Source organism: Oncorhynchus clarkii, chromosome 4, assembly GCF_045791955.1.
Source record: "Oncorhynchus clarkii lewisi isolate Uvic-CL-2024 chromosome 4, UVic_Ocla_1.0, whole genome shotgun sequence".
Classification (NCBI taxonomy): domain Eukaryota; kingdom Metazoa; phylum Chordata; class Actinopteri; order Salmoniformes; family Salmonidae; genus Oncorhynchus; species Oncorhynchus clarkii.
The window spans coordinates 82,580,432-82,593,216 of NC_092150.1; the positions used below are offsets into that span (position 1 = coordinate 82,580,432).

General features: G+C 43.7%; 1 protein-coding gene across 1 annotated transcript in view; it reads left to right on the plus strand.

The window, feature by feature from the left end:
- The first annotated feature begins 245 nt into the window (after positions 1 to 245).
- Positions 246 to 12,785, plus strand: part of LOC139407876 (alpha-(1,6)-fucosyltransferase-like) — a 176,199-nt gene continuing 163,659 nt past the window's right edge. The window contains exon 1 of the mRNA XM_071151749.1: positions 246 to 390. The gene's annotated coding sequence lies outside the window, so the exon portion shown is untranslated. The remainder of the gene's footprint in view (positions 391 to 12,785) is intronic.

The following is a 12,785-nucleotide window of genomic DNA, read 5'->3' on the forward strand; positions in this document are numbered from 1 at the left end:
GTGCTTATATAGGCTAGGTGACGGCCATACCTCTCTCTCTCCCCGACGCTGATGCAATGGCACAAGGTAGCAGATTGTCAAACTGCGGGCGAGTAGCCGCGGAGGGGACATAAACCCAATAATCGGTGCCACAGGGCCAACTATCAGTGCTGCTCCAGAACAGCAATCTGACATGGGCATACATGCGCACTGCAGTTTATAGTCAATTCGAGTCTCCTCCGACGGAGCCACACGCAGCAGTGACTATTCCGACCTCAGCCTTCTCCAGGTCCTGTTTCCGCCGCAGCCTTTCCACCCGATTTTGGACCAAAACATTGACGCAGTGGCAGACTCTAACTTCGTCAGGCCCCATCGCTCGGATCCCGCGGAAGCCTGGTGTGTCAAGTGAAGGTACGTGTTTTTTCTCTTCTGGGCTGGCGGTCTCCGTGCATGGTGAAACCGTAGTGAGGTGAGCTCCGGGCTCGGTCCATATTATTCCAGTCCATCCTTGCCTGGCCTGTTGACTGTGTCGCGTCTGCTCTTGAGTTCATGGTGACAGAATAGCGGTCATGGTTGGAATGGCTGGTCCCTTTAACACCGTTCTGGCCGTGTGTGCTGTGTTAGGTCCTGCTCGGAGTAGCCTAAGCAAACAGTTGTTTCCATACGATCTGTGTTAAAAAACGTCGCATGCAAGGTGCACGAAAGAGAGTGCATGTCTAAAGCAGAAATCCACTTTAGGCTACAGTGTATCGTACAATGTATCGTGGAAAGTATCCATTGAATTGACTAACAGGGCAGGGTAGCAGGGTAGCCTATATCTGACATGCACATAATAAATTGTGAGGCATTTCAGATGTGAGAATGTTAACGTTCGGAGACCAGCTGCAGATGTGTTGTTGCTCATACGCTGCTGATGTTTGCACTATTGTGATGTTGTCAGGGAAACTCTTAGCTGCACACAGATGAACACTGGTTTAGAGGCGTAAATACAAAGTTAAGTGCTCTCACATCAGCTTCTGACCTCACCCCTGAAAACGTGAGAGAAATGTTATTGATACATGACATGGTCATATTTATATGACTGCGATATTATACTGAATGGACAAAGCCTGTTGTCGGAGGAGTGAATGCTGCTGATGCCGTAGCGTAATCATAATAGTTACCCTAATTAACATCAGAAATTACGTTGGACGCACATCTTCCGTGTACGCGTTGGACGCACAACTAGACAGACAGGGCACGGGCTCGTCGGGTTATTGGTTGATGACAGACAGTGGTTCGGCTAGCCTAAGGTGTCAAGGGAAGAGTCAACCTGGTCTCAGAGCATTTCGTAATATTCTGTACATAAATCTGAGGCACACCATTTAGTATGGTATATATTCATTTGTGAATGTCCATGATCCATTTCGCATGATACATTATGAATTACAAATTGTATGATAAATACAAATTTGCAAAATGTACAATATGGTACGAATTTGCTAAATTTACAATATGTTATACATTTGCAAACATGAGTTTGAGTTTATTTTTATTTTTACAGGGACAGTGCACATTAATCAACGTTTCAGTAAAAGTGCCGGTTTTAGCCAGCCGGCTAATTTTCAACCGCAGTCCCTGGGCAGGTTATTAAAAAAAATTACAATATAGACAATAGCAGCATAGAACAAGCAAGACATAGCAACATAGGACAAGCAAGACATAGCATACAGAGCAACATAGGACAAGCAAAACGTAGCATACAGACAGAGCAACATAAAACAAAAAGCAGCAAGACAAAATTCATAAAAGCAACAAAGTGTTTCCACACCTCACAAGCTACAGACAACAGACAACATGGAAAGCGGCAACACACAGCTAGGGACCATGTTCACAAATCTGATTGACCTTTAGCCATGTCTTCAAGCATTTTGTGAAAGTGTGATATGTGGTGCAGTTATGTGTGTCTTATGGCAGTGTATTCCAGACATGGGAAGCTCTCACAGAGAATGCAGATTTACTAAAGGTGCTTTTCCTTAGGGGAACTATACAGTCACCTCTCATGGCAGACCTTGTGGATCTGCTGCCATATGTCTGGGTTTTCTGTTTAACAAAAATATTGAGTGGAGGGGGAGCCAGGCCATTAAGGATCTTGAATACAAGACATGCGTCGGTGTATTGCACAAGATTTTCCCAACTCAAGAGCTCATGCTTTCTAAGAATGTGACAATGATGATGGCTATTGGGCTTCCTATCAAGCACTTTGAGAGCCTGTTTGTAGACAGACTGAATAGGTTTTAATGTCGTACAGCAAGCTTGGGCCCAACTAGTCAAGCAGTATGTTAAGTGGGGGAGTATCATAGTTTCGAAGTACAGTTTTGCTACCTCTGTAGTCAAACAATTTCGTATAAATCGGAAATTAGCTAGGTTGAATTTGGTTATTTGAATTACTTTTTTCACATGCTTTTTAAAAGAGAGGTTGGAATCAAGTATGATGCCAAGGTACTTAAAATCGGATACCACCTGGAGCTTCTCCCCTGACACATAGACATATGATATGTTATGATTTCAAATTTATTGTGGCTAACGTGGGCTAGGTGACTAACACTAAAGTTAACTAGCTGGCTAATTTTTAGGGTTAAGGTTAGGTGTTATAGGTTCAAGGGTTAAGCTAGGGTTAGAGTTAGGGGAAGGGTTAGCTAACATGCTAAGAAGGTTCAAAGTAGAAGAAAAGTTGCAAATGTCCTCAAATGCTATAGTTGTCCGTGATAAGATTAGAACACACAACCTTTGAGTTACTAGACGTTCGCATTTTACGCCTACCCATCCACCCCAACCAAACTCTTATTTACTTTTTTTGCCATAAGTAACCCTCTGTATTATGTACCCATGCCAAATGGAATGTATCATACCAATTTGACGTCTGGTCTATGAGACCAGGCTGGAAAAGGTGATTCTTCAACCCAGCCATCCATATGAGCACAAGATGTTGAAAAAACCTCTTTCAACCAGTTTTGCTCACTGAGAAGCTTGGATCTGCATGTGATGCGACACGAGAATAACGAGCGGCCCATACTTCATATTGTGTGATCATTCAAGACACCGCAACACAGCCCTAGAAAGACTGAGAGCCTTGAGCTGCACACCGGATTCTGACTCACTTTAATTCCCATTCAGATCCAGCCTTGTATATACTCACATTCTCTCTGAACATGCACATGGTTTAGATTTCATGTTGCTGTTGTTTTGCCAACTTGAGTTTGGGTTCATTTTGTGGTTACGGATGCATTCACAAGCAAGATCATAATTCAATAGTCTATTGATCGATCTCAGTTGACATGGACTAAAGAGTAGGGTTGGAGCACACTATTCTGTTACATTGTATCATTCATTATGTAGCACGTCACTCAACTAGTGGCCTTGGTGCTATACACATCCCATCATGAAGCCAACTGGGAAGGGTCTCTGAGGCTATAGCCTACACATCCCATCATGAAGTCACATGGGAAGGGTCTCTGATGCTATAGCCTACACATCCCATCATGAAGCCAACTGGGAAGGGTCTCTGGGGCTATAGCCTACACATCCCATCATGAAGTCAACTGGGAAGGGTCTCTGATGCTATAGCCTACATATCCCATCATGAAGCCAACTGGGAAGGGTCTCTGGGGCTATAGCCTACACATCCCATCATGAAGCCAACTGGGAAGGGTCTCTGGGGCTATAGCCTACACATCCCATCATGAAGTCAACTGGGAAGGGTCTCTGAGGCTATAGCCTACACATGCCATCATGAAGTCAACTGGGAAGGGTCACTGAGGCTATAGCCTACACATCCCATCATGAAGCCAACTGGGAAGGGTCTCTGAGGCTATAGCCTACACATCCCATCATGAAGTCAACTGGGAAGGGTCTCTGATGCTATAGCCTACATATCCCATCATGAAGCCAACTGGGAAGGGTCTCTGGGGCTATAGCCTACGCATCCCATCATGAAGTCACATGGGAAGGGTCTCTGATGCTATAGCCTACACATCCCATCATGAAGCCAACTGGGAAGGGTCTCTGGGGCTATAGCCTACACATCCCATCATGAAGCCAACTGGGAAGGGTCTCTGGGGCTATAGCCTACACATCCCATCATGAAGTCAACTGGGAAGGGTCTCTGATGCTATAGCCTACATATCCCATCATGAAGCCAACTGGGAAGGGTCTCTGGGGCTATAGCCTACACATGCCATCATGAAGTCAACTGGGAAGGGTCTCTGAGGCTATAGCCTACACATGCCATCATGAAGTCAACTGGGAAGGGTCACTGAGGCTATAGCCTACACATCCCATCATGAAGCCAACTGGGAAGGGTCTCTGATGCTATAGCCTACATATCCCATCATGAAGCCAACTGGGAAGGGTCTCTGGGGCTATAGCCTACGCATCCCATCATGAAGTCACATGGGAAGGGTCTCTGATGCTATAGCCTACACATCCCATCATGAAGCCAACTGGGAAGGGTCTCTGGGGCTATAGCCTACACATCCCATCATGAAGCCAACTGGGAAGGGTCTCTGGGGCTATAGCCTACACATCCCATCATGAAGTCAACTGGGAAGGGTCTTTGAGGCTATAGCCTACACATGCAATCATGAAGTCAACTGGGAAGGGTCACTGAGGCTATAGCCTACACATCCCATCATGAAGCCAACTGGGAAGGGTCTCTGAGGCTATAGCCTACACATCCCATCATGAAGTCAACTGGGAAGGGTCTCTGATGCTATAGCGTACATATCCCATCATGAAGCCAACTGGGAAGGGTCTCTGGGGCTATAGCCTACACATCCCATCATGAAGTCAACTGGGAAGGGTCTCTGAGGCTATAGCCTACACATGCCATCATGAAGTCAACTGGGAAGGGTCTCTGGGGCTATAGCCAACACATCCCATCATGGAGCCAACTGGGAAGGGTCTCTGGGGCTATAGCCTACACATCCCATCATGAAGCCAACTGTGAAGGGTCTCTGAGGCTATAGCCTACACATCCCATCATGGAGCCAACTGGGAAGGGTCTCTGGGGCTATACACATGCCATCATGAAGCCAACTGGGAAGGGTCTCTGGGGCTATAGCCTACACATCCCATCATGAAGTCAACTGGGAAGGGTCTCTGAGGCTATAGCCTACACATCCCATCATGAAGTCAACTGGGAAGGGTCTCTGGGGCTATAGCCTACACATCCCATCATGGAGCCAACTGGGAAGGGTCTCTGGGGCTATACACATGCCATCATGAAGCCAACTGGGAAGGGTCTCTGGGGCTATAGCCTACACATCCCATCATGAAGTCAACCGACTAGGAAGGGTCTTTATTTTCCTCTCGCTCATATTCTCTCAATCAGCTGTAGTCTACATTATTTATTTCATTGCTAGGGAACATACATTCTTTATTTTACTAGACACACAAAATTTCAATCTATTTCAATCTAGGCACAAGTGTGCATTTTAAAACAGTTACTCAAGCAATTAAAAGGGATGCTGCCCATGCCTTTATATTAGTTACTCAACCATATAGGCCTACCTAAACCATTTGTTAGCTTGACTATTTCGAACAATAAGCTTTGTAGCAACACTAGGCAGTTAAGATGATGAAATGGTCCCTCTGTGGAGAGGACAGCGAAACTCGAAGCCTCTGCCCTTTGGACAACTAGCCTAATGCATCATTAATGCTTATCTAATACAGTGAAGCTTCGCAAATGGAAGCAAATTGATTGGGTAAGTAGCCTAAATCCCTCACTGAATAAGTAAACAGACATATATTGTGGTAACAGATACTGTCATTATTATCAGTCCGTTATCCCTGGCACGCAGGCGGGAGCACCATATTGAGGCCAGTCTTGAGATAGGCCTATTATTGGGCTTCAATAGACAATGGCTCTCATTTGTTCTCCGCAGCCAGGATAAACATTGGCTTTTGGATTTACAGGCCTACTGATGAAGTTGTAAAATGAGTGTAGTCTAATACATGTTTTAATAAAATGTTTAATAACACCATTATCAATTATATACATTGCTGTTCTATCTTTATAATTTTGTAAAAACAAACCTATAAAGATAGAACAGCAATGTATATAATTGATAATGGTGTTATCAAACATTTTATTAAAACATGTATTAGACTACACTCATTTTACAACTTCATCAGTAGGCCTGTAAATCCAAAAGCCAAACTCTCTCTTCTTCTCTCTCGCTCTCGCTCTCTTCGGTTTGTAATTCAGACTTTAATCCTCTCATCCATAGCTTCATTCCACTTTCTGTCTATTTTCATTTTGAGACTAATCACTGAGGTTAGATGGGGTGGCATGAGGGTAGATAGGGTGGCATAAGGTTAGATGGGGTGGCATAAGGTTAGATGGGGTGGCATAAGGTGTGATGGGGTGGCATAAGGTTAGATGGGGTGGCATGAGGGTAGATGGGGTGGCATGAGGGTAGATGGGGTGGCATGAGGGTAGATGGGGTGGCATGAGGGTAGATGGGGTGGCATGAGGGTAGATGGGGTGGCATGAGGTTAGATGGGGTGGCATGAGGGTAGATGGGGTGGCATGAGGTTAGATGGGGGTGGCATGAGGGTAGATGCGGTGGCATGAGGGTAGATGCAGTGGCATGAGGTTAGATGGGGGTGGCATGAGGTTAGATGGGGTGGCATGAGGGTAAATGCAGTGGCATGAGGTTAGATGGGGGTGGCATGAGGTTAGATGGGGTGGCATGAGGGTAGATGGGTGGCATGAGGATAGATGGGTGGCATGAGGGGAGATGGAGTGGCATGAGGTTAGATGGGGTGGCATGAGGTTAGATGGGGCGGCAGGAGGTTAGATGGGGTGGCATGAGGTTAGATGGGGTGGCATGAGGGTAGATGGAGTGGCATGAGCATAGATTTGGTGGCATGAGGTTAGATGGGGTGGCATGAGATTAGTTTGGGTGGCATGAGGTTAGTTCGGGTGGCATGAGGTTAGATGGGGTGGCATGAGGTTAGATGGGGTGGCATGAGGTTAGATGGGGTGGCATGAGGTTAGTTCGGGTGGCATGAGGGTAGTTCAGGTGGCATGAGGTTAGATGGAGTGGCATGAGGTTAGTTCAGGTGGCATGAGGTTAGTTCGGGTGGCATGAGGTTAGATGGAGTGGCATGAGGTTAGTTCAGGTGGCATGGTGTTAGTTCGGGTGGCATGAGGTTAGATGGGGTGGCATGAGGTTAGATTTAGTAGTATGAGGGTAGATGGGGTTGCTTGAGAGTAGATGGGGTGTCTTGAGAGTAGATGGGGTGGCATGAGTGTAGATGGAGTGGCATGATGTTAAATGGGGTGGCATGAAGTTAGATTTGGTGGCATGAGGTTAGATTTGGTGGCATGAGGTTAGATTTGGTGGCATGAGGTTAGGTTTGGTGGCATGAGGTTAGATGGAGTGGCATGAGGTTAGTTCGGGTGGCATGAGGTTAGTTCAGGTGGCATGAGGTTAGATGGAGTGGCATGAGGTTAGTTCAGGTGGCATGAGGTTAGTTCGGGTGGCATGAGGTTAGATGGGGTGGCATGAGGTTAGATTTAGTAGTATGAGGGTAGGTGGGGTTGCTTGAGAGTAGATGGGGTGTCTTGAGAGTCGATGGGGTGGCATGAGTGTAGATGGAGTGGCATGATGTTAAATGGGGTGGCATGAGGTTAGATTTGGTGGCAAGAGGTTAGATTTGGTGGCATGAGGTTAGATTTGGTGGCATGAGGTTAGATTTGGTGGCATGAAGTTAGATGGGGTGGCATGAGGTTAGATGGGGTGGCATGATGTTAAATGGGGTGGCTTGAGGTTAGATGGGCTTTCAACAGTCCACAGTCACACAATCTGGATCAAATGACCAGGAACGATGATCTTCGAGGCTCACAGTTGTTTTTTTCCTAACAGGTAGTTTTGTCCCTGTGCCTTACATTGCTTTCTGAGCCACCTTGCTTCAGCTAAGAAGATTTCTCTTCAAACATCAGTTAGATTGTTTCCTCCGTTTGTTGCCGAGCCTGTCTACAAGCCTGCCTGTCCTCTGTACAGTGGCGATTTTATGTAAATCTTGGTGGGGCAAAAAAAAAAAGTGGGATGCATGCCAGCAAAGCCACAACACAACACTAAACAGTACATTTAATTGCACTATAAAGGTGACCAACGGCCTACATAAAGCTGTCCCAACAGCTGTCCCAACACCTTACCACTGCTACACCTGGCTATCAGCAGAGCCTTGTCTGGCAGCGAAACAGTTCATTCAGCCTCATTTACTTCCTTTAAAAAAACATAGCTGATATGGCTGACTTTCTTAAACAAATGTGGTTTCTACTGACAATTGAGATGTACAAACTATGGCATAAGGGAACGACAAGTGGATAAGAGGCAATCCGTAATTTTGATTAAGACATTAATGAGCGAGCTAGGACAGACGTAGTCAATGTAACTATTTGTTCAGCACTTTTGAAATGTACAGTGACAGAATTCAGAATGGGCCGTTCTTACAGTGTTCTCCCTGTACACTAATTTAGAACCGTAGGATAAATAAAGGGGGCATATAAGCAGACAATGAAAGCTCTTACAATATTCAATGATTACTTTCCTCTAAAACAGGTTATAGGCTACATGTGCACCACCAAGTCAGAACAGTAGGCAAATAGAGGGGTAAATAGACCAAATAATTTGGGTGAGGCACATGGTCTACTAACATCTTACTACATGACATACACTCAGTATTACTTTCTTAGGTACAGTACACATTATCTCCCTGGCATATTACATACGTACAATACATTTTTGGACTCACATTGTTGTTCTGTGCTCACTTGAACAGGAACGTGGTGCGGCGGTCATTCGTGGGCAAATTTTGTCATTAAAGTCTGGCATTCTCTGGATTTAATGTGCTTTCAAAACAACTGGGAACTCTGAGAAAAACAAGGTCAAATCATGATGACGTCATTGATCCTCAATTTGCAATTCCGAGTTGGATGACTGTTCAAAACTTTTTTTCCAGTCGGAGCTCGTTTATTCCCAACTTTCCCGTTGTCTTGAACTCACTGAAGTCAAGTTTTTACAGTTCTGACAGTTCTGAGTTGTTTTGAGCTCAGCACAAATCATGCTTCATTGACAGCATGGCCAATGTTGAATGTTTATCATTTTTAACTTGGAAAAGAGCCCCTGAATCCCAGATTTGGAACAACACAGCCACTGTCACTAATTCCTTCCAACTCACTCATTGTTGAATTTGTGATTTCCAACTTGTGTAATGTTGATGTCCAATGGCTGATTAGCACCGATACATTTTATCTGTAATTTCTCTTCATTATTTCTCTTCATATGACAAGGATTAAAAAGGATTTGCCAGTACATTGTTGACTTGATTCATGATGATGACTGATGATGATGACTAAGATTTTGAAAGTATGATGTTGACATGATCATTCCAATCAAAGCTACTGTAGATATAACATTATTTGATGTCATTTTATCTGTGGCCAATGACCTTGAGCCTTCTTGGATGGGCACTTCTAAAGTAACTCTATGGCAACACCCAAAGGGCTAGAATTTTCGAGGTCTACCCTTAGACTTGGCGGCAACGTAGTGTCCCCATGAATGACAGAACACTGAGCCAATCATGGTGCAAAGCTCCATATTTTCTGCTGGCTTGCCCCACCACCAGAGAAAGCAGGCCGAAACACCTGCATTTTGGAGCTGCCTTACTCAAGAAAACAAAAAAGTGTTTGTAACGGGATTTATCAACTCAATTATATATATATATATTTATATATATATATATATATATATATATATATATATATATATATATATATATATATATATATATATTATTATTTTTTTACATTGTTTACAAACTGATATTTGACACGTATTAATGCCAAAAAATATCATGCAAAACAGGCAAGCCCCCCAAATTGTATTCTTATTATTTATACATTTTTTAAATGTTTCTAAAAATGTGGGACTCAAAACAGGTGGGTCGCACTGCCTCTGTAGAACTTAACTAAACTGGTACCTTGTTCTTAGCAAACCAAGATACTTTGTTCATTTCAAGCATCATAGTGCCGATTACACTACAGAAAAATAAGTGCTATCTAGAACCTAAAAGGATTATGTAGTTTGAAGAACCCCTTTCGATTCCAGGTAGAACCCTTTTGAGTTCCATGTAAAACCCTTTGCACATAGGGTCTACATGGAATCAAAAAGGGTTCTTCTATGGGGACAGCCGAAGAACTCTTTTAGAGTGTATGTCGTGTTTGACTCAATGTTTATTGCCTTGATATAGGCTAAGTGTACATCCGTTTTACATACCACTGTTTGCCCAGATATCTTAGCCTAGATCCCTTTCTCAACACTGGAGGGATGACATGAGAGCCGAATAGAGTTCCCAGTTTACATGCCTCGTGTTACACAAATAAAGACCCTGAGAGGGCGAGAGAGCATCACTGGTAGCTTCAGTAATGCCGCCAGGCAAGGCAGGATGTTAGCATTGTTTATACTCCCAGCTGTGTATTGCTTTCCAATTCCATTAATGCAGTCAATAGAGCCATGCTGCAGACAACAGGAAGTGCTGCTTTTCTGCTCTGACAACTATTTTTAAAACTCTTTAAAAATATAATCCTATTTTCTGACTGCATGTGTGTGTGTGCCTTCGTACTTCCCTATGTGTGCATGTGTGAATTTAAGTGTTTGTGTACAGTACCAGTCAAAAGTTTGGACACACCTACTCATTGCAGCGTTTTTCTTAATTTTGTACTATTTTCAACATTGTAGAATAATAGTGAAGACATCAAAATGATGAAAGAACACATATGGAATCATGTAGTAACCAAAAAAGTGTAAAACAAATCAAAATATATTCTATATTTGAGATTCTTCAAAGGAGCCATCCTTTTCCTTGATGACAGCTTTGCACAAGCATGTCATTCTCTCAACCAGCTTCATCTGAAATGCTTTTCCAACAGTCTTGAATGAGTTTCCACATATGCTGAGCACTTTTCCTCCACTTTTCCTTCACTCTGCGGTTCAACTCATCCCAAACCATCTCAATTGGGTTGAAGTCGGGTGATTGTGGAGGCCAGGTCATCTGATGCAGCACTCCACAACTTTCCTTCTTGGTCACATAGCCCTTACACAGCCTGGAGGTGTGTTGGGTCATTGTGCTGTTGAAAAACAAATTATAGTTCCACTAAGCACAAACCAGATGGGATGCTGTATCGCTGCAGAATGCTGTGGTAGCCATGCTGGTTAAGTGTGCCTTGATATCTAAGTAAATTGTCACCAGCAAAACACCCCCACACCATCACACCTCCTCCTCCATGCTTCACAGTGGGAACCGCACATGCGGAGATCATCCATTTACCTATGCTGCGTCTTACAAAGACACGGCGGTTGAAACCAAAGATCTCAAATTTGGATAGATTTTCACTGGTCTAATGTCCATTGCTTGTGTTTCTTGGCCCAAGAGAGTATCTTCTTCTTATTTTCTTCTTCTTATATTGACTGACCTTAAATGTCTTAAAGTCATGGTGGACTGTCATTTCTCTTTGCTTATTTGAGCTGTTCTTGCCGTAAAATTTTACCAAAGAGGGCTATCTTCTGTATAACAACCCTACCTTGTCACAACACAGCTGATTGGCTCAAACTCATTAAGAAGGAAAGAAATTCCACAAATTAACTTTTAACAAGGCACACCTGTTAATTGAAATACCTTCCAGGAAGCTGGTTGACAATGCCAAGAGCTGTCATCAAGGAAAGGGTCGCTCCTTTGAAGAAGCTCAAATAGTTTAAAACTTTTTGGTTACTACAGGATTCCATTTGTGTTATTTCATAGTTTTGATGTCTTAACTATTATTCTCCAATGTAGAAAATAGTAAAAATAAAGAACAACCCTTGAATGAGTAGGTGTGTCCAAACGTTTGACTGGTACTGTATGCTTGCTCACCTTAGTCCACCTTAGTGGACGTAACCAGAAGTCCAGAAGTCCCCATAAGAATAGTAAACAAACAAAAATTTGACCAACTGGAGACATTTTGTTAGTCCCCATGAGGTCAAATGTTATTTCTAGGGGGTTTTGGGTTAAGGTTAGAATTAGTGTTAGGGTTATTATTACGGTATGGGTTAGGGTTACTTTTAGGGTTAGGGTTAGGAGCTAGGGTTAGTTTTAGGGTTAGGGTTAGGAGCTAGGGTTAGTTTTAGGGTTAGGGTTAGGAGCTAGGGTTAGTTTTAGGGTTAGGATTAGGAGCTAGGGTTAGTTTTAGGGTTAGGAGCTAGGGTTAGTTTTAGGGTTAGTGTTAGGAGCTAGGGTTAGTTTTAGGGTTAGGTTAGGCGCTAGGGTTAGGTTTAGGGTTAGGGTTAAGGTTAGGATTTTGGGTTAAGGTTAGGGTTAAGATTAGGGTTAGGGGTTAGGGAAAGTAGTTATTTGAATGGGACTGAATTGTGTGTCCCCACAAGGTTAGTTGTACAAGACTGTGTGTGTGTGTTTGTGTGTGTGTGTGTGTGTGTGTGTGTGTGTGTGTGTGTCCACACACTGATCTAGAGAGGGTCATGGAACAATCCCTGCAAGTCCAGTAGTGGCATTTCACTGGCATTTTTTCTCTAAGGCTGGTATTCTCTCTGTCCCTTCACCTTCTGTCCTTGTCTTTTGAAGATGGTGGCAAAGAGAGATGAGGAATGATGGAGGAGCATCATCAGGACCCTCTGACCTTTGATGTGTGGCGGAACATTCTTATGATGTCCAACTAGCTTTCAGACAGACGGGTTATAGTTCACTAACTCCGAGATCGATTG